Here is a 23,541-nt window from a genome sequence, read left to right on the forward strand (position 1 = left end):
TCTACCGCAATGATCTCAAGGATACTATCTACCAGATTTGTGGGCGCCGAGATGAGCACTGGGAGATGATCAGCACCAGAAAGGATAGATCAATTGCAGCTTTTATCCAAGAATTAAACCAGCACATTCGACGACAGGAAAACCAGATGTGCGCCGACATGATAGACCTGAAGAAGGCAAGGACAAGAATCAAGGAACTAGAGGAAGAACTCAAGGCTACACGTGAAGATTACGAAGAGGAAATCGAAGTATTGGTGGAGAAGAATGACGATCTGATCAAGAAGATTGGAATATTTATGGGAGGCCCTACACCAGTAGATGAAGACTGTCGGTGTCAAAACCGGCGGATCTCGGGTAGGGGGTCTAGAACTGTGCGTCTAGGCCGGATGGTAACAGGAGGCAGGGGACACGAAGTTTTACCCAGGTTCGGGCCCTCTCGATGGAGGTAAAACCCTACGTCCTGCTTGATTAATATTGATGATATGGGTAATACAAGAGTTGATCTACCACGAGATCAGAGAGGCTAAACCCTAGAAGCTAGCCTATGGTATGATTGTTGATGTGTATGTTGTCCTACGGACTAGAACCCTCCGGTTTGTATAGACACCGGATAGGGTTAGGGTTACATAGAGTCGGTTACAATGGTAGGTGATCTGAACATCCGTATCGCCAAGCTTGCCTTCCACGCCAAGGAAAATCCCTTCCAGACACGGGACGAAGTCTTCAATCTTGTATCTTCATAGTCCAGGAGTCCGGCTGAAGGTATAGTTCGGCTATCCGAACACCCCCTAATCCAGGACTCCCTCAGTAGCCCCTGAACCAGGGTTCAATGACGATGAGTCCAGCGCGCAAATTGTCTTCGGCATTGCAAGGTGGGTTCCTCCTCCAAGCACTTCATAGAAGATTTTGAACACAGAGATAGTGTCCTTCTTTCCACATATTGCCATAGAGAGAATAATAATATTAACACAAATCTAATCTGCTGACGTATTCCGTGGTGCGACACGCCACGGCCAAGCCTTTATCCAAATCGTTTCATTATCCCACCTCAGCGCGTTATGCGAGGCGGTTTCCTTGGCACGTCTTGTCAAAGCAGAGATCGTGTCCCTTTATTCCGGGATTCTCATCAATACGGGCATGGGTAACCCAACCGCGCCTTTCATTACGGCGCTTGGAGATAAGCAAGTTTTACCAGGCTGGTGGGGGCATGTATTCGCGCCCACCCATATAAGGGGATAAGGATCCACCTTTTCACCCACGCCTTCTTCCTCCTTTGCCTATCCATTCTTGCACACTCGAGCTCCAGTGCCCAAGTCCGCACTACCACCTCGACCTTCTCCAGTCATGTCCGGAGCGGGAGGCAAGTGGATGGTCTCCTCCGTCATGGAGGGACACATAAAAAAGCTGAGGAAGGCCAGATATCTGGACAGCGACATCACGCACCGACTCCCCGAGAAGTGCAGCTCATCCCCACTCCTAGGCCCCATGAGAGGGTGGTATTTATCCCCCATTTCCTCCGCGGACAGGGCTTCCCTCTGCATCCATTTGTCCGGGGGCTCATGTTCTACTACGGCCTGGATTTTCCACGATCCGGCTCCGAACTTCGTCCTCAACATCTCGGCGTTTATCGTCGTGTGCGAGGCTTTCCTCCGCATCCGCCCTCATTTCGGCTTATGGCTAAAGACCTTCAACATCAAGCCGAAGGTGGTGCGCGGCAGCCAGGCAGAGTGCGGCGGTGCCATGGTTAGCAAGATGGCCAACGTCCTGTGGCTCGAGGGCTCCTTTCTGGAGACTCTGAAGGGGTGGCAATCGGGGTGGTTTTACATCACCGAGCCGTGCGACCCCGAATGGGTCACAGCCCCCGAGTTTCGGTCCGGACCCCCTACGCGGCCCACCTCCTGGAAGGAGACCGGCCTATCGTGGGGTAAAAAAGGAGAGCTGACTGGACTCCAAACATGCATCCAAACCCTGGTGGACAAGAAGCTCAAGCTTGTCAACGTAGTCTAGGTTATGCTCATCCGCCTGATCCTCCCGTGTCAACGACGGGCCTTCAACTTGGGGGGGTTCGACCCGGCGCAGCATCAAACTCTAAACAGGCTCTTCGACACGACGTACGAAGATGCCTGGAGGGTGCTTTTCAAGGGCGCCGAGGCTCCCACATCCGCTGCCGAGGATCGCGGATTCAGTACTCAGCATCACGCTCATGCGGTAAGCCATTTTGTCCTTTTACAGGGTATCCGTTTTTCATAGTTTGACTCTATGCGGGATCTAAGTTCCCTTATCTTTGATAGGATTGGGTGGCGACGTCCGGACAGATCAACTGTCCGGCTCCTCTGCCCGAAGGCCCAGCGGACGCTCGCTTGGCGAAGGTGCTGGTTCCGGCGCCCTATGTGGTGCCGGAGAAGAAGGCCATGAAAAGGGCCACGGGGACTCGAAAGAGTGCCCGGCGCCAGGAGGTGTTGGATTCATCATCCGACGATCCCAAAGCGCCTTCCTCTCGTGAAGACGAGGAGGAAGAAGAAGAGACCTCTCCCCCTCCAGCGGGAGGAGAGAAGAAAAGGAAGGCCGCCCTCTCCGAGGAGGCCAAAGGGTCCAAGAAGGGGAAAACCCTTCCTCCGGACTGCTCCACCGACGCCGATGACGACGAAGAGGAGTGGCAGCCCAAGGCCAAGCCCCTGGCGAAATCATAAGTGTCCGGATACCGGGGTAATTCATAGTATTCGTTTTTCGCACAGCTTTTCCTTATGTCGAATATAGTTATGCAGCCCACCCAAGGACCGGCTCGACGCATCGTCGAGCGGCTCACTGGACCCGTCGGAGGTGAACTCGCTTTCGACGACTTCATCCCCCCGCCCTGCGGACGATACCGAAGTGTTGTCCCAATAGGTTCCAAGCCGGGAGGAGGTGGTCCTGGAGGCGCCGCAAGGCGACCTCCCGGACTCCAGGAGTAAAGGGGATGAAACCCCCCAGGGCTCCAAGTCCGGCTTAAGGCCGGACATAGCTCCGGAATCTTCAAGGGTTCTAGAGTCCGGCGGGCGAGCTCCTTCCAAGAGGAGCAAGCCTACCGTGCCGGTGACCTCCATCCAACCGGAGGCGCCGGACAATATGTTGGAGGCGCTCCAAGGTGCCTCCATCGACGAGGGGCACTGCACTATTATGAGTGCGGTGATCCAGAAAGTTCAGTCCACCAAAAGCGGACTGACTGAAGCTTGTACAAGCCTTTTAACAGGCTTTGAGGTAAGCAAAGAATTTTCAAATAATGTTACCACATAGACAGTAGCCCCTGATGCTCTGTTGGGCGTTCGGGAAGAAAAGCCGAATAGAGGATCAAAGAATTCGCAGGAGTCTAACAAAAGGAGTCAATATGCGTATGTAGGCTTCTCTGCTAGCGTCCGCCGCACTGACTGCGGAAGTGGACGTGCTGAAGCAGAGTCTCGAGAAGTCCGAGCAAGAGCTCGGGCGTGCCAAGAAGCAGCTCGAGGAGAAGGAAGGTAAGAAATACCCTGTTTGAATATGTATATAAAAAAGGTGCAATTGCAAAAAATGACAGGATTGACATGGCTATTGCAGGGGCCATGTCTGAGGTGGCGACCCTTAAGCAAGTGCTGCTCGAGGCTGAGAAGAGTGCGGCCATGGAGCGCACCGAGCGGGAGAGGTATGAGGCTGAGGTTGGCAAGGTGCGGCAAGAGCTCCAGGTTCTCATGAAGAAACATGAGAGTGTGGAGCTTGACTCGAAGACGCGAGCGTCCGAGCTCGCGGCAGCCATAGAAAATGCCAAGTCTGCCAAGGCCGAGTCCCAGAAGACCCTCCAGGAGTTGGATGAGGTGAAGAAGATTGCGGTGGGTAAGGCATTCTTTATGCAAAGCAAACACATAAACGTGAGTCACCTGTTACTTACCCGAATCCGGAGCTCTCCAGGAGCGTTTGCAGATCTTCCCCGGAGTGTATCTGATGCCGCCGCATTCTATCGAGCCGAGGAGGGCAGCTCGATGGAGAAGGTGTTCTGGTCTCAGTACGCTGAGGCCGGACACCCCGTGCCCCTGAGCGACCAGCTAAAGCAACTGGTCGAGCTCCACAAGGCGGCCGGACAGGCCATGAAGGAACTCCTAGTTCGGCTGTGGCGGCTGGTGGAGGCATGTTCGAGGCTTGAAGACATCAAGCGCTCCTTCTGCATTGAAGGTGCCCGTAGGGCCCTTGCCCGTGCTAAGGTGCACTGGGGCAAGCTGGATGCGGAGAAGCTTGTGAAGGACGGGCCACCACCGGGGAAAGAGCATCGCAAGCCCAAGAATTATTATAAGAATGTTCTGAAGGGTGCCCGCCTTGTTGCGGATGAATGTACCAAGGATATATTTTTTGAGTAAAACCCGCTCGTGTTATCCTGTGCGCTGAAAACTTGTTCATATGCGCTAAGCAATGCTGCTTGAATTTAAAATATTACCTTCTGTGCGGCTGTTTATCAATACTGAGAGATGGCGAGTCGTCGGCTTCTGCCCCCATGCCGCTAGTGCTGGGGTGTTCGGGGATAAACCTGGGCACTCTTTTTCCCATATTTGGGTCCTTCGAGGGAGGCGCTCAGCCCAACGAACGAGGCAATTGGACTATAATGCGTGAACACTCTCACTTAGCCATAGAATTCTATAATTTTAAATTTCGGCGAAGCCCCTAGTATTCGGAAGACCGATTTCGGGGCGCTATCCACGCCTTGGCCCGATAGAGTCAACTCCTCGCCCGAAGCGGCCTAAGTCTTTAGGGACTCGAAAAAACCTCTCGAACAGCGACCAGCTCTCGCTTCATCATGACAGTCAGTTTTAGCTTTCTCCACTGAGGTGCTCGGCCCAGCTCAACTGGGGCACAATCGCAATGGTTCTCCTAGTGCTACCTTAGCCGATATAGCGGAACGTAAGGCACCAAAACATAGGAGCCGGGCAAACCCAACTATTGACCCAAGACATGATTCGGAGCCGATGCATATAATGCTATAAGTTCGGGGTGCCGCACTTGTTAAAGTGTTCGGACTTCTCACACCATGTTGAGGGGTACTGAAGCCCCTGGCGTATTTTGGGCATACCAAAGTGTACGGGTGCAACATGTCATTAAGGAACATATATATATATTAAAAAAGGTAATGCAAAAAATAGACAAAAGCTATGCATTGGTCATTAAAATAGCTGTGATCAAAGCAGAACGATACAAGTGATGCGATAAACGAAAAGTTGGACTATTTAACATGTCTGCTTCAGGGGCAAGATGCGGGATAGTATGCGAAACAGGTATACTGCTTGTGATAGAGACCACCTGGGATTTCCATAATGCGGCATGGCTTGTCTGCTTCCCTGGTCCTTGCATCTTTTGTGCGGCAATTGAACTGCCGAACAAGCCTTCCGAAGAGTAGAGTCCTGGAAGTAAGAGAAAAGTATAAAAAAAGTCGGCAGCCCCTGGTGCGGTTTAAGCCGTGTTTTGGGCGTGCCGTGGTGGTGCCCCCCCTATGCCCATGGTATTTCTAGGGCGTAGTTATGTACGCGAAGTACTGGCGTCGCCTTTTTGCGGGGGTTGGGGTTGGGGCCGCATTGCTACGCCTGCTCGGAACGTGCCAGGCGGTCTTGTTGTAGGTTACTCCGGGCGTGCTTGACTGTGTTCGGACGTTTAATGGCCGGACTGGAGAACTGCCTGGAGAGGCTGCTTTGTACTTCCGCTGCAAGGGCCGCCGTGTGCTCCTCCGTTCGGAGGGAGTGCTCGGTGTTTCCATTGACCGTAATTACTCCTCGAGGGCCTGGCATCTTGAGCTTAAGGTATGCGAAGTGCGGGACCGCATTGAACTTGGCAAATGCAGTTCGCCCGAGCAGTGCATGGTAGCCACTGCGGAACGGGACTATGTCGAAGATTAACTCCTCGCTTCGAAAATTATCCGGAGATCCGAAGACCACTTCAAGTGTGACTGAGCCTGTACAGCTGGCCTCTACACCTGGTATTACGCCTTTAAAGGTCGTTTTGGTGGGCTTAATCCTCGAGGGATCTATGCCTACTTTCCGCACTATATCCTGGTAAAGCAGGTTCAGGCTACTGCCGCCGTCCATAAGGACTCTAGTGAGATGAAATCCATCAATAATTGGGTCGAGAACCAATGCGGCGAATCTGCCATGACGGATGCTAGTGGGATGGTCTCTTCGATCAAAGGTGATCGGGCAGGAGGACCATGGGTTGAACTTTGGGGCGACTGGCTCTATCGCATATACGTCCCTTAACGCGCGCTTCCGCTCCCTCTTGGGGACGTGGGTGGCGTATATCATGTTCACCGTCCGCACTTGTGGGGGAAAACCCTTCTGTCCATTGTTGTTCGGCGGCCGGGGCTCCTTGTCGTCATCGCTATGCAACCCCTTGTCTTCATTGTCGGCGCTTAATTTGCCTGCCTGCTTGAACACCCAACAGTCCATGTTGGTGTGATTGGCCGGCTTTTCGGGGGTGCCATGTATTTGGCACAAGCAGTCGAGTATTCGATCCAAGCTGGACGGGCCCCTGGGATTCCTTTTGAATGATTTTTTCCACTGACCGGATTTAGAGCCTCTGAATCCGGCATTAACTGCCGTATCCTTAGCATTGTCGCCGTTGATGCGGCGCTTCTATTGGTTGCGACGCGACCTGCCACTAATGTCCCTGGTGTCCGAACGACCAGGGTTCTTGGTCATATTGTTGCTACGAGCAAGCCAGCTGTCTTCTCCCGCGCAAAAGCGGGTCATGAGTGCCGTGAGTGCTGCCATAGATTTCGGCTTCTCTTGTCCTAGGTGCCGAGCAAGCCACTCGTCACGGATATTATGCTTGAAGGCTGCTAAGGCCTCTGCGTCTAGACAGTCGAGTATTTGATTTTTCTTTGTTAGGAACCGTGTCCAGAATTGCCTGGCCGATTCGTCTGGCTGCTGAATTACGTGGCTTAGGTCGTCAGCGTCTGGGGGTCGCACATAAGTGCCCTGGAAATTGTCGAGGAATGCGGCTTCCAGGTCCTCCCAACAGCTGATTGACCCTGTTGGCAGGCTGTTAAGCCAGTGCCGGGCTGGTCCTTTAAGCTTGAGTGGGAGGTATTTGATGGCATGGAAATCATCGCCGCGGGCCATGTGGATATGAAGGAGATAATCCTCGATCCATACCGCGGGATCTGTTGAGCCATCATATGATTCGATGTTTACGGGTTTGAAACCCTCGGGGATTTGATGATCCATTATTTCGTCTGTGAAGCACAATGGGTGTGCGGCGCCTCTGTATTGGGCGATATCATGACGTAGCTCCAATGAGCTTTATCTACTGTGTTCGGCCCTGCCGAATTTGTGACCGGCGTGACGGTTGTTGTCTCGAGCCGTAGGGTGCCTACGCGATCCGTAGATTGATCTTGTTTGCCTTGTCTTGTCCTCCAACATGTCTCGTAAGTCCGGCGCATATTCCCGTGCCTTGGTACGAGGTGCGGCTTGGGTGGAGGGCCATGAGGTCTCTCTGTCGCGGCCACGAGGTGGCCTGTCGGCCGCGTCGAGTGCTTCCTCCTCTAATCGGGGTAGCAACCTGCGCTTCGCATAGCACTTGGAGGGGCATTCGGGTTTATGCTCTTCGGCCGCAAGGACTTCAGTCCATCTATCGACTAGCCGATCTTGATCAGCTTTAAGTTGTTGCTGTTTTTTCTTGAGGCTTCTTGCCGTGTCCATAAGCCTGCGTTGAAAACGCTCTTGTTCGACGGGATCCTCTGTCACGGCGAATTCGTCGTCGTCGAGGCTTGCCTCGTCTTCGGAGGGAGGCATACAATTATTGTCCTCGACCTCTCTGTCGGTCGCTCTCTCATGAGGGCTGGTTTCTCCATCCTCCTGTGCTAAATCTTTCTCGGGGGGATGTTCTTCGGCACTTTCCGGGGTATTATTATCTCCCGTGCTGGAATTGCCGTTTTTGTGTTGGCGGGATTTTGAGCGGCGCCGCTGACGCCGGTGCTTTTGCTGTTTCTTGGAGGGGTCATCCTCCGCTGTTCCATCGCCCTCTCCCTCTTTTGGGGTGTCCACCATGTATATGTCATATGACGAGGTGGCTTTCCAGGGCCTAGTGGGCGCTGGTTCTTCATCATCTCCTTCATCGGTGTCCATACCGTCGATGTCTTCGGAGTCGAAGTCGAGCATGTCGGTTAAGTTGTCGACAGTGGCTACAAAGTGGGTGGTGGGTGGGTTTTGAATTTATTCATCGTCCGTACCCCAACCTTGCTGACCGTAGTCCGGCCAGGGCTCTCCTGACAAAGAGAGAGACTTCAGTGATTTCAGGATGTCGCCGAAAGGCGAGTGCTGAAAGACATCCGCGTCCGTGAACTCCATGATCGGCGCCCAATCGGACTCGCTCGGTAGGGGCGCGGAGGGTTCGGAGTCCGGAGAAGAATCCGGCTCCATGGAGTCACAAGTCTTGCAGAGTACGGGGCTGGTGTTCGGCTCAACCGCCGTTGGGATCGCAGCACCCGAGGTGGCGTCCAACCGCCCATCCTCGATCGGCGCGGTCGGCTCCGGACTAGGGGTCGGAGCTGATGCGGGTGTGGCCTCCAGGGCTCTGTTCAGCGGCAGAGCTAGATCATGCTCGTCGTGACAGAGCGGCGCGCTCGGCGGTGGTTCGAATCCGTCGAAGATCAAGTCCCCCCGGATGTCAGCCATGTAGTTTAAACTTCCGAATCTGACCTGACGGCCAGGGGCGTAGCTTTCGATCTGCTCTAGATGGCCAAGTGAATCGGCCCGCAGTGCGAAGCTGCCAAAGACGAAGATCTGTCTGGGGAGGAAGGTCTCACCCTGGACTGCATCGCCATTGATGATCGTAGGAGCCATCGGGCCTAACGGCGACGGCACAGAGGAACTCTCAATGAAAGCACCAATGTCGGTGTCAAAACCGGAGGATCTCGGGTAGGGGGTCCCGAACTGTGCGTCTTGGCCGGATGGTAACAGGAGGCAGGGGACACGAAATTTTACCCAGGTTCGGGCCCTCTCGATGGAGGTAAAACCCTACGTCCTGCTTGATTAATATTGATGATATGGGTAATACAAGAGTTGATCTACCATGAGATCAGATAGGCTAAACCCTAGAAGCTAGCCTATGGTATGATTGTGGATGTGTATGTTGTCCTACGGACTAGAACCCTCCGGTTTATATAGACACCGGATAGGGTTAGGGTTACATAGAGTCGGTTACAATGGTAGGAGATCTGAACATCCGTATCGCCAAGCTTGCCTTCCACGCCCAGGAAAGTCCCTTCCGGACACGGGACAGAGTGCTCAATCTTGTATCTTCATAGTCCAGGAGTCCGGCTGAAGGTATAGTTCGGCTATCCGAGCACCCCCTAATCCAGGACTCCCTCAAAGACGAAGAACCCAAGGAGATTCGCCCGGAAGACTACATCATCATCGATGACACCGACTCGGATCCAGATGATAGCGATGATGACTATGTTGATGAAGCCGGAGCAGATATCATGGAGTCTACAACCGAAGAATATTTCTAGTAGACCACCTCATCAGTAGTAGTAGTCCACCATGTAAATACAGTAGTCCGAGCACTTTTGCGATAGTTAGATCGATTGTATGCCCTTGTTTGATTGAATGAAGTGAATTGTTTGCTTTTGCCTCATGTGCATATGGGTAGTGTTTTCTCTTTAGACCCCCTCTATTCTTAAATCTCATCTTTTCTAAAACCTCAGATGCCTCTGAGACGTGACCCTAGATTTACCTTTCCACCGGAGCTCACCTAGTTGATCCAGCAGCAAAACACATTGATGCAGTTGCTAGTCCAGAATCAGAATCAGGGGAACAACAACAACCCACCACCACCACCACCACCTGTTGATCACTTAGCCCATTTTCATAGGCTGAATCCGCTGGTGTTTTCCAGTAGCACTGAGCCGATAGTAGCAGATGATTGGCTCCGCAAGACAGCTAGAGAGTTGACCACAACAGGATGCACAGATGCGGAGAAGGTGAAGTTTGTCGCAGATCAGCTTGAAGGACCCGCAACATCTTGGTGGGAGAATTTCACAGCCACTTTCCCTGTCGACACTGTCACATGGGACCAGTTTCAGCAGGCTTTTCGAACTGCCCATGTTTCAGCAGGAGCTATGGCCATGAAGAAGCGTGAGTTTCGCAACTTGCGCCAAGGAGGACGTACAGTTGGCCAGTATGTGGAGGACTTTAGTAAATTAGCACGTTATGCCCCAGATGACGTTGCTACGGATGCAGCTAAGCAGGAGAAATTTCTGGAAGGACTGAATGATGAGTTAAGCATGCAGTTGATGGTAGCAACCTTCAACAACTACCAGGGGTTGGTAGATTGTGCTCTTATGATTGAAGGGAAGCAGCAGCAAATTGAGAACCGCAAGAGGAAGTATGGACAAGGGATGTACAATTCTAGAGCTCAGTAGAAGCCATGTTTTACCCCTAGATCGGGAGGACATTTTCAGCATACCCATGGAGGAGGTAGCTCGCACAATCACAACGGCACCAAGAATGGTAATGGCAATGGAGGAAGCAACGGCCAGAACCGTACCAACCCATCAACCCCAGCCAAGAAAGACCTGAGCCAAGTCACTTGCTTTAAGTGTCAGAAGACCGGACATTATGCCAATGAATGTCCTGAAGGCCAGAATGGCAATGGAAGCTCTGGGAAGAAGCCGAACCCTTTCAACAGGGGACAAGTGAACCACGTTAACGTGGAGGAGGTTGAAGAGCAGCCGGATGCCGTAATCGGTAAGTTTTTGGTTAAGTCATTTACTGCACTCGTTCTTTTTGATACTGGTGCATCGCATTCATACATATCTAGGGGATTTGTGGATATGTATAACCTGCCCTCTAAGGTTCTTAGAACACCTATGCTAGTAAGCTCACCAGGAGCGGAGTATATGGCCAGTCAAGGATGTTTTCAAGTGCCATTGAGTATAGGTAGGCATGTGTTTCCCTTGGATTTAATCATTTTGGAATCACAAGGATTGGATGTAATTCTGGGTATGGATTGGCTGTCGATGTATGGGGGAAACATCGATTGTGCCAGTAAGACAATTTTGCTTACCACCCCAGATGGGAGAAGCAGGAGGAAGTACCAGTGGTAAGGGATTTCCCTGACGTATTTCCTGAAGAGTTGCCAGGCATGCCACCGGATAGAGATATTGACTTTTTGATTGAGCTATTGCTAGGAACAGGGCCAATATCTAAGAGACCATACAGGATGCCTGCAAAGGATTTGGTGGATATTAAGAAGCAGATTAAGGAGTTACTAGATAAAGGTTACATTCGCCCAAGTTCGTCGCCTTGGGGATCACCAGTACTTCTAGTGGAGAAAAAGGATGGATCGTTAAGGATGGTTGTTGATTATCGTGGGTTGAATGAAGTAACGATCAAGAACAAGTACCCACTACCAATGATCAATGATCTATTTGATCGATTGCAAGGAGCTAAGGTATTTTCTAAGATCGATCTGCGATCAGGATACCACCAGTTGAAGATTCGAGAACAGGATATACCTAAGACAACTTTTACCACCAGGTATGGGCTGTACGAGTATACCGTTATGTCATTTGGTCTGACTAATGCACCTGCCTATTTTATGAACATGATGAACAAAGTGTTTATGGAGTTCTTGGATAAGTTCGTCGTGGTGTTCATTGATGATATCCTAGTTTACTCGAAGAATGAAGAGGAGCATAAGGAACATTTGCGTTTGGTTCTTGAGAAGCTCAGAGAGCATCAGTTGTATGCCAAGTTCAGCAAATGTGAGTTTTGGTTGAAGGAAGTAGGATTCCTCGGACACGTTATATCCGGAGAAGGTATATCAGTAGATCCCACTAAAGTTGATACCGTGACCAAGTGGGTAGCACCAACAACAGTTGGAGAGATCCGGAGTTTCCTTGGACTCGTAGGATACTACCGGAGATTTATTGAGAATTTCTCCAAGATCGCAAAACCTATGACGGAGTTGTTAAAGAAGGATACCAAGTTCATATGGACTGAGGAGTGTGAGGCTAGTTTCCAGGAGTTCAAGAAACGCTTGGTTACTTCACCAGTGTTGATTTTGCCAGACCAGACCAAGGATTATGAGGTGTATTGTCACGCTTCACGACGAGGACTTGGAGCAGTGCTTATGCAGGAAGGAAGAGTTGTTTCATATGCCTCACGACAACTGAAACCCCACGAATTGAATTATGCTACGCATGATTTGGAGTTAGCAGCCGTAGTGCATGCATTGAAAACATGGAGACATTTCCTCATTGGAAATCATTGTGAGGTGTACACAGATCACAAGAGTTTGAAATACATTTTCACGCAGAAGGAGTTAAACCTCAGACAAAGGAGATGGTTGGAGCTCATCAAGGATTATGATATGAGATTGCATTAACATCCTGGAAAGGCTAATGTAGTAGTTGACGCATTGAGCCATAAGAGCCATGTCAATAAAATAATGATGGGAGAAATACCAAAGGAGTTAGCCGAGGATCTTCGTGAGCTATGTTTGGAAATAGCTCTGAGAGGCTATGTAGCAGCATTGGAGATTCAGTAAACTTTGATGGATAGAATCAGAGAAGCTCAGAAGACTGACAAGGAGATTACCTCTATAAAGGAGAAAAATGAGCGAGGGAAAGGCTAAAGGATTTCGTGAGGATGAGCACGACACCCTATGGTTTGAAGACCGTGTTTATGCGCCCAATGACCCCGGAGATCAGGAGGTTGATTCTACAAGAGGCACATGATTCACCCTATTCGATTCACCCAGGAAATACCAAGATGTATTTGGATTTGAAGGATACTTTCTGGTGGACCGAAATGAAGAAGGATATTGCGGAGTATGTAGCAGTTTGTGATGTATGTCAGAGAGTAAAGGCAGAGCATCAAAAGCCAGCCGAATTGCTACATCCATTGCCGATACCTGAATGGAAGTGGGATAAGCTAGGCATGGATTTTATTATAGGATTACCCAGAACTCGTTCAGGCTATGACTCAATTTGGGTTGTAGTTGATCGGTTGACGAAAGTAGCTCATTTCATCCCGGTAAAGACCACTTACACCAGTGCTAAGTTGGCAAAGATATACATGACCAGGATTGTATGTTTACATGGAGTTCCGAGGAGTATAGTATCAGACAGAGGAACCCAGTTTACCTCAAAGTTCTGGAATCAGTTGCATGATACTTTGGGTACCAGGCTAGAGTTCAGCACAACTTTTCATCCACAGACAGATGGACAGACCGAGAGAGTCAATCAGATTTTGGAGGACATGCTGAGAGCTTGTGCGCTAGATTATGGATCTAGTTGGGACGACAATTTGCCATATGCAGAATTCTCTTACAACAACAGCTATCAATCCAGTTTGAAGATGGCCCCTTTCGAAGCCTTGTACGAAAGGAGGTGTAGGACCCCATTGTCTTGGGATGAAGTTGGAGACCGCCAGTTGTTTGGACCTGATTTGATTAGGGAGTCTGAACGGAAGGTGAAATTGATTCGCGATAGGCTCAAGGTATCTCAATCCAGGCAGAAAAGCTACGCAGATTCTAAACGCAAGGAGACAGTTTACGAAGTCGGAGACCGAGTTTATCTTCGAGTATCCCCACTTCGGGGAATAAAGCGCTTTGGTGTTAAGGGAAAGTTAGCTCCATGATTTGTAGGACCATACCGAGTATTGGAACGTATGGGAGAAGTGGCCTACAAGTTGGAACTGCCCGAAGGATTGTCAGGAGTTCATGATGTGTTCCACGTTTCTCAGCTGAAGAAGTGCCACGCGGAGATGGCTGACATACCGCTGAGAGATACGGTACCACTGGAAGCAATTCAGTTGGACAGTGATTTGGCCTATGAGGAGAAACCAGTTAAGATTCTCAAGATTGCCAGCCGAGTCACCCGCAGCAAGGTTATCAAGTTTTGTAAGGTTCAGTGGAGCCACCACACGGAGGATGAAGCCACCTGGGAGCGAGAGGAAGATTTGCTCAAGGACCACCCTCACCTATTTTCTAGCCAACCCGAATCTCGAGGGCGAGATTCATCTTAAGGGGGGCAGGTTTGTAACATCCCAAATTTTCAATTTGGAATATTATACACTAGATCATCATTGCATATCATTATTTATTTGCTTTTGGTTTTGATCCTAGAAATTCTACGCAACTCAAGGACCCACGGAGAGAGTTGGGGATTTCGTTATTTTCATAATTGAGTTTCTCAAATTTTGAGAATAGGATCATTTGATTTTAATTATTTTATCATCAATTATTTCTATTACAAAAATATGAGAGAGGGAATAATATGACTTTCCCAAAATAAAGAAATATTGAGGATTTAATAATAAAATCAAATAAGATTTTATTTTGGAGTTTTTCGTTATTTTATTTGAATTTAGGAAAAATGTGCGTTTTTCAAAATTGCATTTAGGCCCCAAATAGAAGCCCGGGAAAATTTATTTCGGGATTTTTGGAGTCCAATTAGTATTTCTTTTATTTGTTTTTCTGCGCGAAATAATTAAAAAAAACGCAACTGACCTACGGACCGTGTCCGACCTGGACACCAGGCCCGTCCGGGCTTTATAAGCCGGGAGCCCAGCCCGGGAGCCTCCCCAAACCCTAGCCCCAGCACCAGCCCCGCCGCCGCCGCCATCGCCGCGCCGCGCCGCCGGAGCCCCGCCACCGCCGCCGGATCTCTCGCTGGAGTTGTCTGGTAGTTATTTTTTTAGCCGCCGTTTTTTTTCCAAAAAACCGTTCGGTTTTTCCGACGGTTTTGTTCGTTTTTTTAGTTAGTTTCGGTTTTTTAATAGATCGGGTTTTCATATTTATTTAAATAGCGAGCGTTCATTCGTTCGTTCGTTCTAGCGAACATTCGTCGTTTTTCTTTTTCTCGGATTAAATTCGCGATTTTTCTGATCGCGATTCCTGATCTGATTTTCATTTTAGTATATCTTTTCGCTCGTTTATCGGAATCAGGCGATTCAAGCGCCTGGAGTTTCGGCTTGAAACCCTCTATCCATTTAACCAACTGAAACAAGTATTTGCCACTGTAAAAATTGCCCTAGATCCAAAATAGTAAATGAAGCCTATTTCTTTTGCCGTTTGTCTTTCGTTGCTTCGTTTGATTTGTTTCTTTTTGCAAACCGGAGTTCTTAAGTTGAAATTTCTAGTTAGATCTCTTATTTGAGTTTTACCTGTGCATTAGATGTATACTTATTGTATGCTTGTTTGTTTGTCTGCGATAGAATACCCGGAGTGCGCCGCCTGTTACTTCGAATCTCTAGGTTTCGCGGATCATCTGCAAGGCAAGTAACACTTTGATCATACATCCTACTACCCAGTTTTATTGCATTAGATCAATAGTCAAATATTGCATGATTAGGATCTAATTAAATTGTGGGTTGGGAAGTAGTTGAGGTAGTACCTATTACCTGTTGTATTATCAAACCTTTGGGAGTTACTTCTACGTTTGCCTAATATGCCATGTTATGCCAGTAGACGTGGATTGGGTGAGTGATCTCCATGACAGATGTGAGTTTGTTAATTTAATGGTTTATATAAGGTGGCAACTTAAACACACATTTGGGTGGATTGAGGTACCTGGGTATTCCAGGATTGCCTGTTTTTCTTTATGGACCGCCACCCAGGCCCAAAGGGATCATGAGATTTTTCATACTAGAAACTTCCGTGTCCAGCCACAAGCTATTATGGGCTCTAGCATAGTTGATTAAGTCGTGCGAACTCTTACAGGGTAGACTAGTAGATGTAGGGGAAAGTAGGTGTAACGGTCTATCCATCGTAAGGTGCCAGCGCTTCTGAAAGACTGTGTCTCGGTCATCCGTCTTCTCAAACACCATGTAGTGCGAAAAACCAAACGGAGGCGATCGAGTCTTGTGGGGAAAAGTGCGCAAACCTCTGCATAGTGTATAAACTAATCATGGTTAACCGTGTCCCCAGTTATAGACATCTTGAGTATCTAGTACTTGGATTATCATGTGAATCTCAACATGTTACTCTAAAATTTAATTTTGATGGGTTTTGTTAATGATGATGCTTAATTGGGATTGAGGATGTTGTCAACCATTCTCAATGTTTAACAACTACCATGATAGTTAAATAAAATTTATTCCTTTGCAGTAGGGAAAAATTGGCTTTACGCAAAACTGTAACCATAGAGCTTTCCACCAGCCAAATATGCATATAGTATAGCTGTTTCATTCCATTACTCTCTATGTGTTACTTTGCCAGCATATTCCATGTGCTGACCCGTTTTCGGGCTGCAACGTTAATGTTGCAGACTTTTCAGACGATGATTAAGGAGTTTTAGGGTCGTGGTTCTATACTCAGTGATGCCGTTGTTGTTGATGGACTCACTTATCTTCTAAGCCTTCCACTGTTATCGTTATTCGATGGCCTTAAGCCATATTTAATGTAATAAGTTCTCTATTGAGACACTCGATGTAATAAGTGTGTGATTGCTACTTTGTTATAAATCCTTCAAGTACTGTGTGGTGTCAGCATTATTGATCCAGGGATGACACCTGAGCACAGAGATCAGACTGTTTGAGGTCTGGTCGCTACACACTTTCTCAAAACATTCATAATATGATATAACAAGGTGGTATCTCGCTAGCCCTTTCTGAGACCGCAAAACATAAATGCAGAGCACCTTTAAAGACCAAGGACTGACTAGACATTGTAATTCATGGTAAAAGAGATCGAGTCAAGTCATACTCAATGTAAACTAACAATAATGAATGCAAATGACAGCAGTGCTCTCCAACTGGTGCTTTTTAATAAGAGGATGATGACTCAACATAAAACTAAGTAGATAGGCCCTTCGCAGAGGGAAGCAGGGATTTGTAGAGGTGCCAGAGCTCGGTTTTGAAACAGAGGTGAATAATATTTTGAGCGGTATACTTTCATTGTCAACATAACAACCATAGATGGAAATATCTTCCATGCTACACACATTATAGGCGGTTCCCAAACAGAATGGTAAAGTTTATACTCCCCCTTCCGCCAACAAGCATCAATCCATGGCTTGCTCGAAACAACGAGTGCCTCCAACTAACAAGAGTCCTAGGGGGAGTTTTGTTTGCAACTATTTTGATTTAGTTTGCCTAAAGCATGGGACTGGGCATCTCGGTGACCAGCCATTTATCTCGTGAGTGAGGAGCGGAGTCCACTCCTCTTGAGAATAACCCGCCTAACATGGAAGATACGGACAAACCTTGTTGATACATGAGCTATTCGAGCATACAAAACAGGATATTTATTTGAAGGTTTAGAGTTTGGCACATACAAATTTACTTGGAACGGCAGGTGGATACCGTATATAGGTAGGTATAGTGGACTCATGTGGAATAACTTTGGGGTTTAGGGAGTTTGGATGCACAAGTAGTATTCCCGCTTAGTACAAGTGAAGGCTAGCAAAAGACTGCGAAGCGACCAGCTAGAGAGCGACAACAATCATGAACATGCATTAAAATTAATCAACACCGAATGCAAGCATGAGTAGGATATAATCCACCATGAACATAAATATTGTGAAGGCTATGTTGATTTTGTTTCAACTACATGTGTGAACATGCACCAAGTCAAGTCACTTAAATCATTCAGAGGAGGATACCACCCTATCATACCACATCATAACCATTTTAATAGCATGTTGGCACGCAAGGTAAACCATTATAACTCACAGCTAATCAAGCATGGCATAAGAAACTATGATCTCTAATTGTCATTGCAAACATGTTTATTCATAATAGGCTGAATCAGGAATGATGAACTAATCATATTTACAAAAATAAAAGAGGTCGAGTTCATACCAGCTTTTCTCATCTCAGTCAATCCATCATATATCATCATAATTGCCTTTCACTTGCACGACTGAACGATGTGAATAATAATAATGCACGTGCATTGGACTAAGCTGGAATCTGCAGGCATTCAATAAACAGGAGAAGACAAGGCAATGTGGGCTCTTTTGTCAGATAAACAATAATGCATATAAGAGCCACTTCAACAATTTAATTATGGTCTTCTCCTATCGACCCCCAAAGAAAAGAAAAGAAATAAAACTATTTACACGAGAAAGCTCCCAACAGGCAAAAGAAGAACAGGAAATATTTTTGGGTTTCTTTTTAATTACTACTACAAGCATGGAAAGTAAACTAACTAAAAGATACAACTAATTTTTTTGGGTTTTTTCTTAAGGTTTATTAAACACACAAGAAGAAAGAATAAGAAGGAAAGTAAACTAGCATGGATGATACAATGAAAAAGTATGAGCATCGATATCTAGAAATTAGTGTGTGAACATAAATGTAATGTCGGTGGGAAATATGTACTCCCCCAAGCTTAGGCTTTTGGCCTAAGGTTGTCTATGGCCACGGCTGGCCTGGCGGATATCCATAATAATAGTTAGGGTCGTACTGCGATGCAGCGGCTATGGCCTGCTCAGCTGCAATGTGGCGACGAGCGGCCTCCTCTCTCCTCTCATACTCATCTGCCTCCTCTCTGGTAATAGTATATCCTCCTCTTGCCTGATAATCAAAGAAGGCGGGGGCAGGGAGAGTAATACGGACAGCACATCGTCTGTCAAATATTAGTTGATACTGGAGAGGTGATTCATTCCTCTCGACAAACTGGTGGTGAACCATAGCATTAAAATCTAGATAAGCAGGAGGTAATTCAATATCATCTTCGCGTATGGCTATACCAAGAAAATTAGCTATGCGGGTTGCATAAATTCCAGCAAAGAAATCTCCATTAAGTCTATTATGATGCAACCTACATGCAACAATGGCTCCCAAATTATATGATTTGTCTCCTGACACAGCACTCCTAAGAATACTGAGATCGGGGGCACACATGTGACATGCCTCATCTTTACCATTTATGCATCTACCTCTGAAGAGAGCAAAATAATGTATAGCAGGAAAGTGGATGCTCCATATGGTAGCTTGTGTAATATCTCTAGATTCTCCCACAGTTATGCTAGCAAGAAAATCTCTAAATTCAGATTTGCGAGGATCCCTTATACTACCCCATTGTGGAAGTTTGCATGCAGTGGTAAAATCCTCTAAATCCATAGTGTAAGATTTATCATAAAGATCAAACAGGACAGTTGGAGAATTACGTGAAGTTGAAAATTCAAACCTCCTCACAAAGGTACTGGTGAGTTTGTGATACTGGCTGCACTTCTCTCCCTCGAAGCTCACAAGATCAGCGTTACGCAAATATGCATTGAAGTATTCCTTAATTCTCGCTCGATCCATAAAGTTCTCAGAAGGCCATTCACAAGGACGCACTGGAGTGTCTCTTGGTGGCTCTTCATCAGCATCACGCATTGCAAGCCTGGGTCCTTGCTTCCTTGAAGAACCACCTTGGAACATTTTCCTAAGCATTTTTCCTTCTCTGAAAAATTCTGAAAAGTTTTAGTAACTTCAAAAGAAAAGTAAACCAAACTCAATAATATTGATAGCAACTACTCCTACAAGTGCCTAGAGCCTATATCATGCATCAAAACTACTTGGAACCATATAAATTTGACATGCAAGCTCAAGAACAGGGTCACCTAAGCAACAAAAATTTGCAATGAATAAAGCACTAGAACAAAAACTAATTGGACCAATGGAGCAGTCACATACCAAGGAACAATCTCCCCAAGTAGTTTTGTGAGAGGTGCTTTGAGCAAGGAGATCGAAAATGGCAGCAAAAAGAGCTTGGACTCGGGTAGCTGGTTATTCGTGTTTGGGGGAGGAAGAAGGAGTGTATGGGTGAAAGGATAAGTGGAGGGGGCCACCGTGGGCCCACAAGGCAGGGGGCGCCCAGGGGGGTAGGGCGCGCCCTCCACCCTCGTGGGCAGGTGGTTGACCCCCCTGCTGTGTTCTTAGTGCCAAATATTCTCAAATATTCTGGAAAAAATCATATTTAAATTTCAGGGCATTTGGAGAACTTCTATTTTTGAGGTATTTTTATATTGCACAGATAATCAGATAACAGACAGAAAAATATTTATTTTATTTTATTTAATATAAATAACAGAAAGTAAAAGTGGGGTACAGAAGGTTGTGCCTTCTAGTTCCATCCATCTCATGATCATCAAAAGGAATCCACTAACAAGGTTGATCAAGTCTTGTTAACGAACTCATTCCGATAATCATGGAACCGGAGAAATTTCGAATAACTCTATGTTACCTCAACGGGGATATGCACATCCCCAATAATAAGAATATCATATTTCTTCTTGATAGTAGGAAGAGGAAATTCAAAACCTCCTAATATAATCGATGGGATTTTTCCAATAGAGTTGATACTATGAACTTGAGGTTGTTTCCTCGGAAAGTGTACCGTATGCTCATTACCATTAACATGAAAAGTGACATTGCCTTTAGTGCAATCAATAACAGCCCATGCAGTATTCAAAAAGGGTCTTCCAAGAATAATAGACATACTATCGTCCTCGGGAATATCAAGAATAACAAAGTCCGTTAAAATAGTAACGTTTGCAACTACAACAGGCACATCCTCACAAATACCGACAGGTATAGCAGTTGATTTATCAGCCATTTGCAAAGATATTTCAGTAGGTGTCAACTTATTCAAATCAAGTCTACGATATAAAGAGAGAGGCATAACACTAACACCGGCTCCAAGATCACATAAAGCAGTTTTAACATAGTTTCTTTTAATGGAGCATGGTATAGTTGGTACACCGAGATCTCCAAGTTTCTTTGGTATTCCACCCATAAAAGTATAATTAGCAAGCATGGTGGAAATTTCAGCTTCCGGTATCTTTCTTTTATTTGTAATTATATCTTTCATGTACTTAGCATAAGGATTAGTTTTGAGCATATCAGTTAATCGCATACGCAAAAAGATATGTCTAATCATTTCAGCAAAGCGCTCAAAATCCTCATCATCCTTTTTCTTGGATGGTTTGGGAGGAAAAGGCATGGGTTTCTGAACCCATGGCTCTCTTTCTTTACCATGTTTCCTATCAACAAAATCTTTCTTATCATAACGTTGATTCTTTGATTGTGGGTTATCAAGATCAACAGTAGGTTCAATTTCTATGTCGTTGTCATTACTAGGTTGAGCATCATTATGAACATTATCATTAACATTATCACTAGTTTCAGGTTCATTACCAGATTGTGTTTCAGCATCAGAAATAGAAATATCATTTGGATTCTCAGGTGTTTCAGTAATAGGTTCACTAGAAGCATGCACAGTCCTATCATTTTTCTTTTTCTTCTTTTTAGAATAACTAGGTACATATATATTATTTCTCTGAGAATTTTTCTCAATTCTCTTAGGGTGGCCTTCAGGATACAAAGGTTCCTGAGTCATTCAACCAGTTCTAGTAGCCACTCTAATAGCATTATCATTATCTTTACTATTCAATTCATTGAGCAAGTCATTTTGAGCTTTAAGTACTTGTTCTACTTGAGTGGTAACCACAGAAGCATGTTTACTAATAAGTTTAAGTTCACTTTTGACATTATCCATATAATCACCCAAGTGTTCAAACATATTTGAATTGTATTTCAATTGTCTACCAAAATAAGCTTTAAAGTCTTCTTGCTTGGCCATAAATTTATCAAACTCATCTAAGCATGGGCTAGCAAATTTAGTAAATGGGATTTCAACTTTATCATATCTGTAGAGAGAATTTACCTTTACTACCTGTGTCAGGTTATCAAGACCATGAGTTTCTTCAATAGGTAATGGATTAAGATTATATGTTTCATCAACAGGCGGTAAATTAAGACCACGTATTTCTTCAATAGGAGGTAAATTCTTAACATCTTCAGCTTTAATACCCTTTTCTTTCATAGATTTCTTTGTCTCTTGCATATCTTCAGGACTGAGAAATAGAATACCTCTCTTCTTCGGAGTTGGTTTAGGAATAGGCTCAGGAATTGGCTCCGGAGGTGTCCAATTATTTTCCTTTGTCAATAGAATTTCAGCTTCATCCGGTGTTCTTTCCCAGAAAACAGAACCAGCACAACTATCCAGGTAATCTTTGGAGGCATCGGTTAGTCCATTATAAAAGATATCAAGTATTTCATTTTTCTTAAGAGGATGATCAGGCAAAGCATTAACTAATTGGAGAAGCCTCCCCAAGCTTGTGGGAGACTCTCTTCTTCAATTTGCACAAAATTATATATATCCCTTAAAGCAGCTTGTTTCTTATGAGCAGGGAAATATTTAGCAGAGAAGTAATAAATCATATCCTGGGGACTATGCACACAACCAGGATCAAGAGAATTAAACCATATCTTAGCATCACCCTTTAATGAGAACGGAAATAGTTTAAGGATATAAAAGTAACGAGTTCTCTCATCTTTAGTGAACAGGGTGGCTATATCATTGAATTTAGTAAGATGTGCCACAACAGTTTAAGATTCATAACCATGAAAAGGATCAGATTCAACCAAAGTAACTATATCAGGATCAACAGAGAATTCATAATCCTTATCAGTAACAAAGATAGGTGAAGTAGCAAAAGCAGGGTCAGGTTTCATTCTAGCATTTAGAGATTGCTTACTCCATTTAGCTAATAACCTTTTGAGTTCATAAGTATCATGCATAGCAGAAGTGGCATCATCAATAACATGTGAAATATCAGAACGAATAGCAGAAGCAGGTGTAGGTGTCGCAAACTTACTCATAACGGAAGGTGAATCAAGTGCAGAGCTAGATGGCAGTTCCTTACCTCCCCTCGTAGTTGAGGGATAGATCTTGGTTTTTGGATCTCTCAAGTTCTTCATAGTGTCCAGTAGATATAAATCCCAAGTGACTCAAAGAATAGAGCTATGCTCCCCGGCAACGACGCCAAAAATTAGTCTTGATAACCCCCAAGTATAGGGGATCGCAACAGCTTTTGAGGGTAGAGTATTCAACCCAAGTGACTCAAAGAATAGAGCTATGCTCCCCGGCAAAGGCGCAAGAAAATAGTCGTGATAACCCACAAGTATAAGGGATTGCAACAGTTTTCGAGGGTAAAGTATTCAACCCAAATTTATTGATTCAACACAAGGGGAGCCAAAGAATACTCTCAAGTATTAGCAGTTGAGTTGTCAATTCAACCACACCTAGAAACTTAGTATCTGCAACAAAGTATTTAGCAGCAAAGTAATATGATAATAGTGGTAACGGTAACAAAAGGTAACAGTAGTAAAAGCAATGTTTTTGGTATTTTGTAGTGAGGATTGTGTTGGGTTTCGTAGTAATTTCAAAAAATTTCCTACGCACACGCAAGATCATGGTGATGCATAGCAACGAGAGGGGAGAGTGTGATCTACGTACCCTTGTAGATCGAAAACGGAAGCGTTAGCACAACGTGGTTGATGTAGTCGTACGTCTTCACGGCCCGACCGATCAAGCACCGAAACTACGGCACCTCCGAGTTCTAGCACACGTTCAGCTCGATGACGATCCCCGGACTCCGATCCAGCAAAGTGTCGGGGAAGAGTTCCGTCAGCACGACGGCGTGGTGACGATCTTGATGTACTACCGTCACAGGGCTTCGCCTAAGCATCGCTACAATATTATCGAGGA

The sequence above is a fragment of the Triticum urartu genome, chromosome 5 (genome assembly GCF_003073215.2).
Source record: "Triticum urartu cultivar G1812 chromosome 5, Tu2.1, whole genome shotgun sequence".
Lineage (NCBI taxonomy): Eukaryota > Viridiplantae > Streptophyta > Magnoliopsida > Poales > Poaceae > Triticum > Triticum urartu.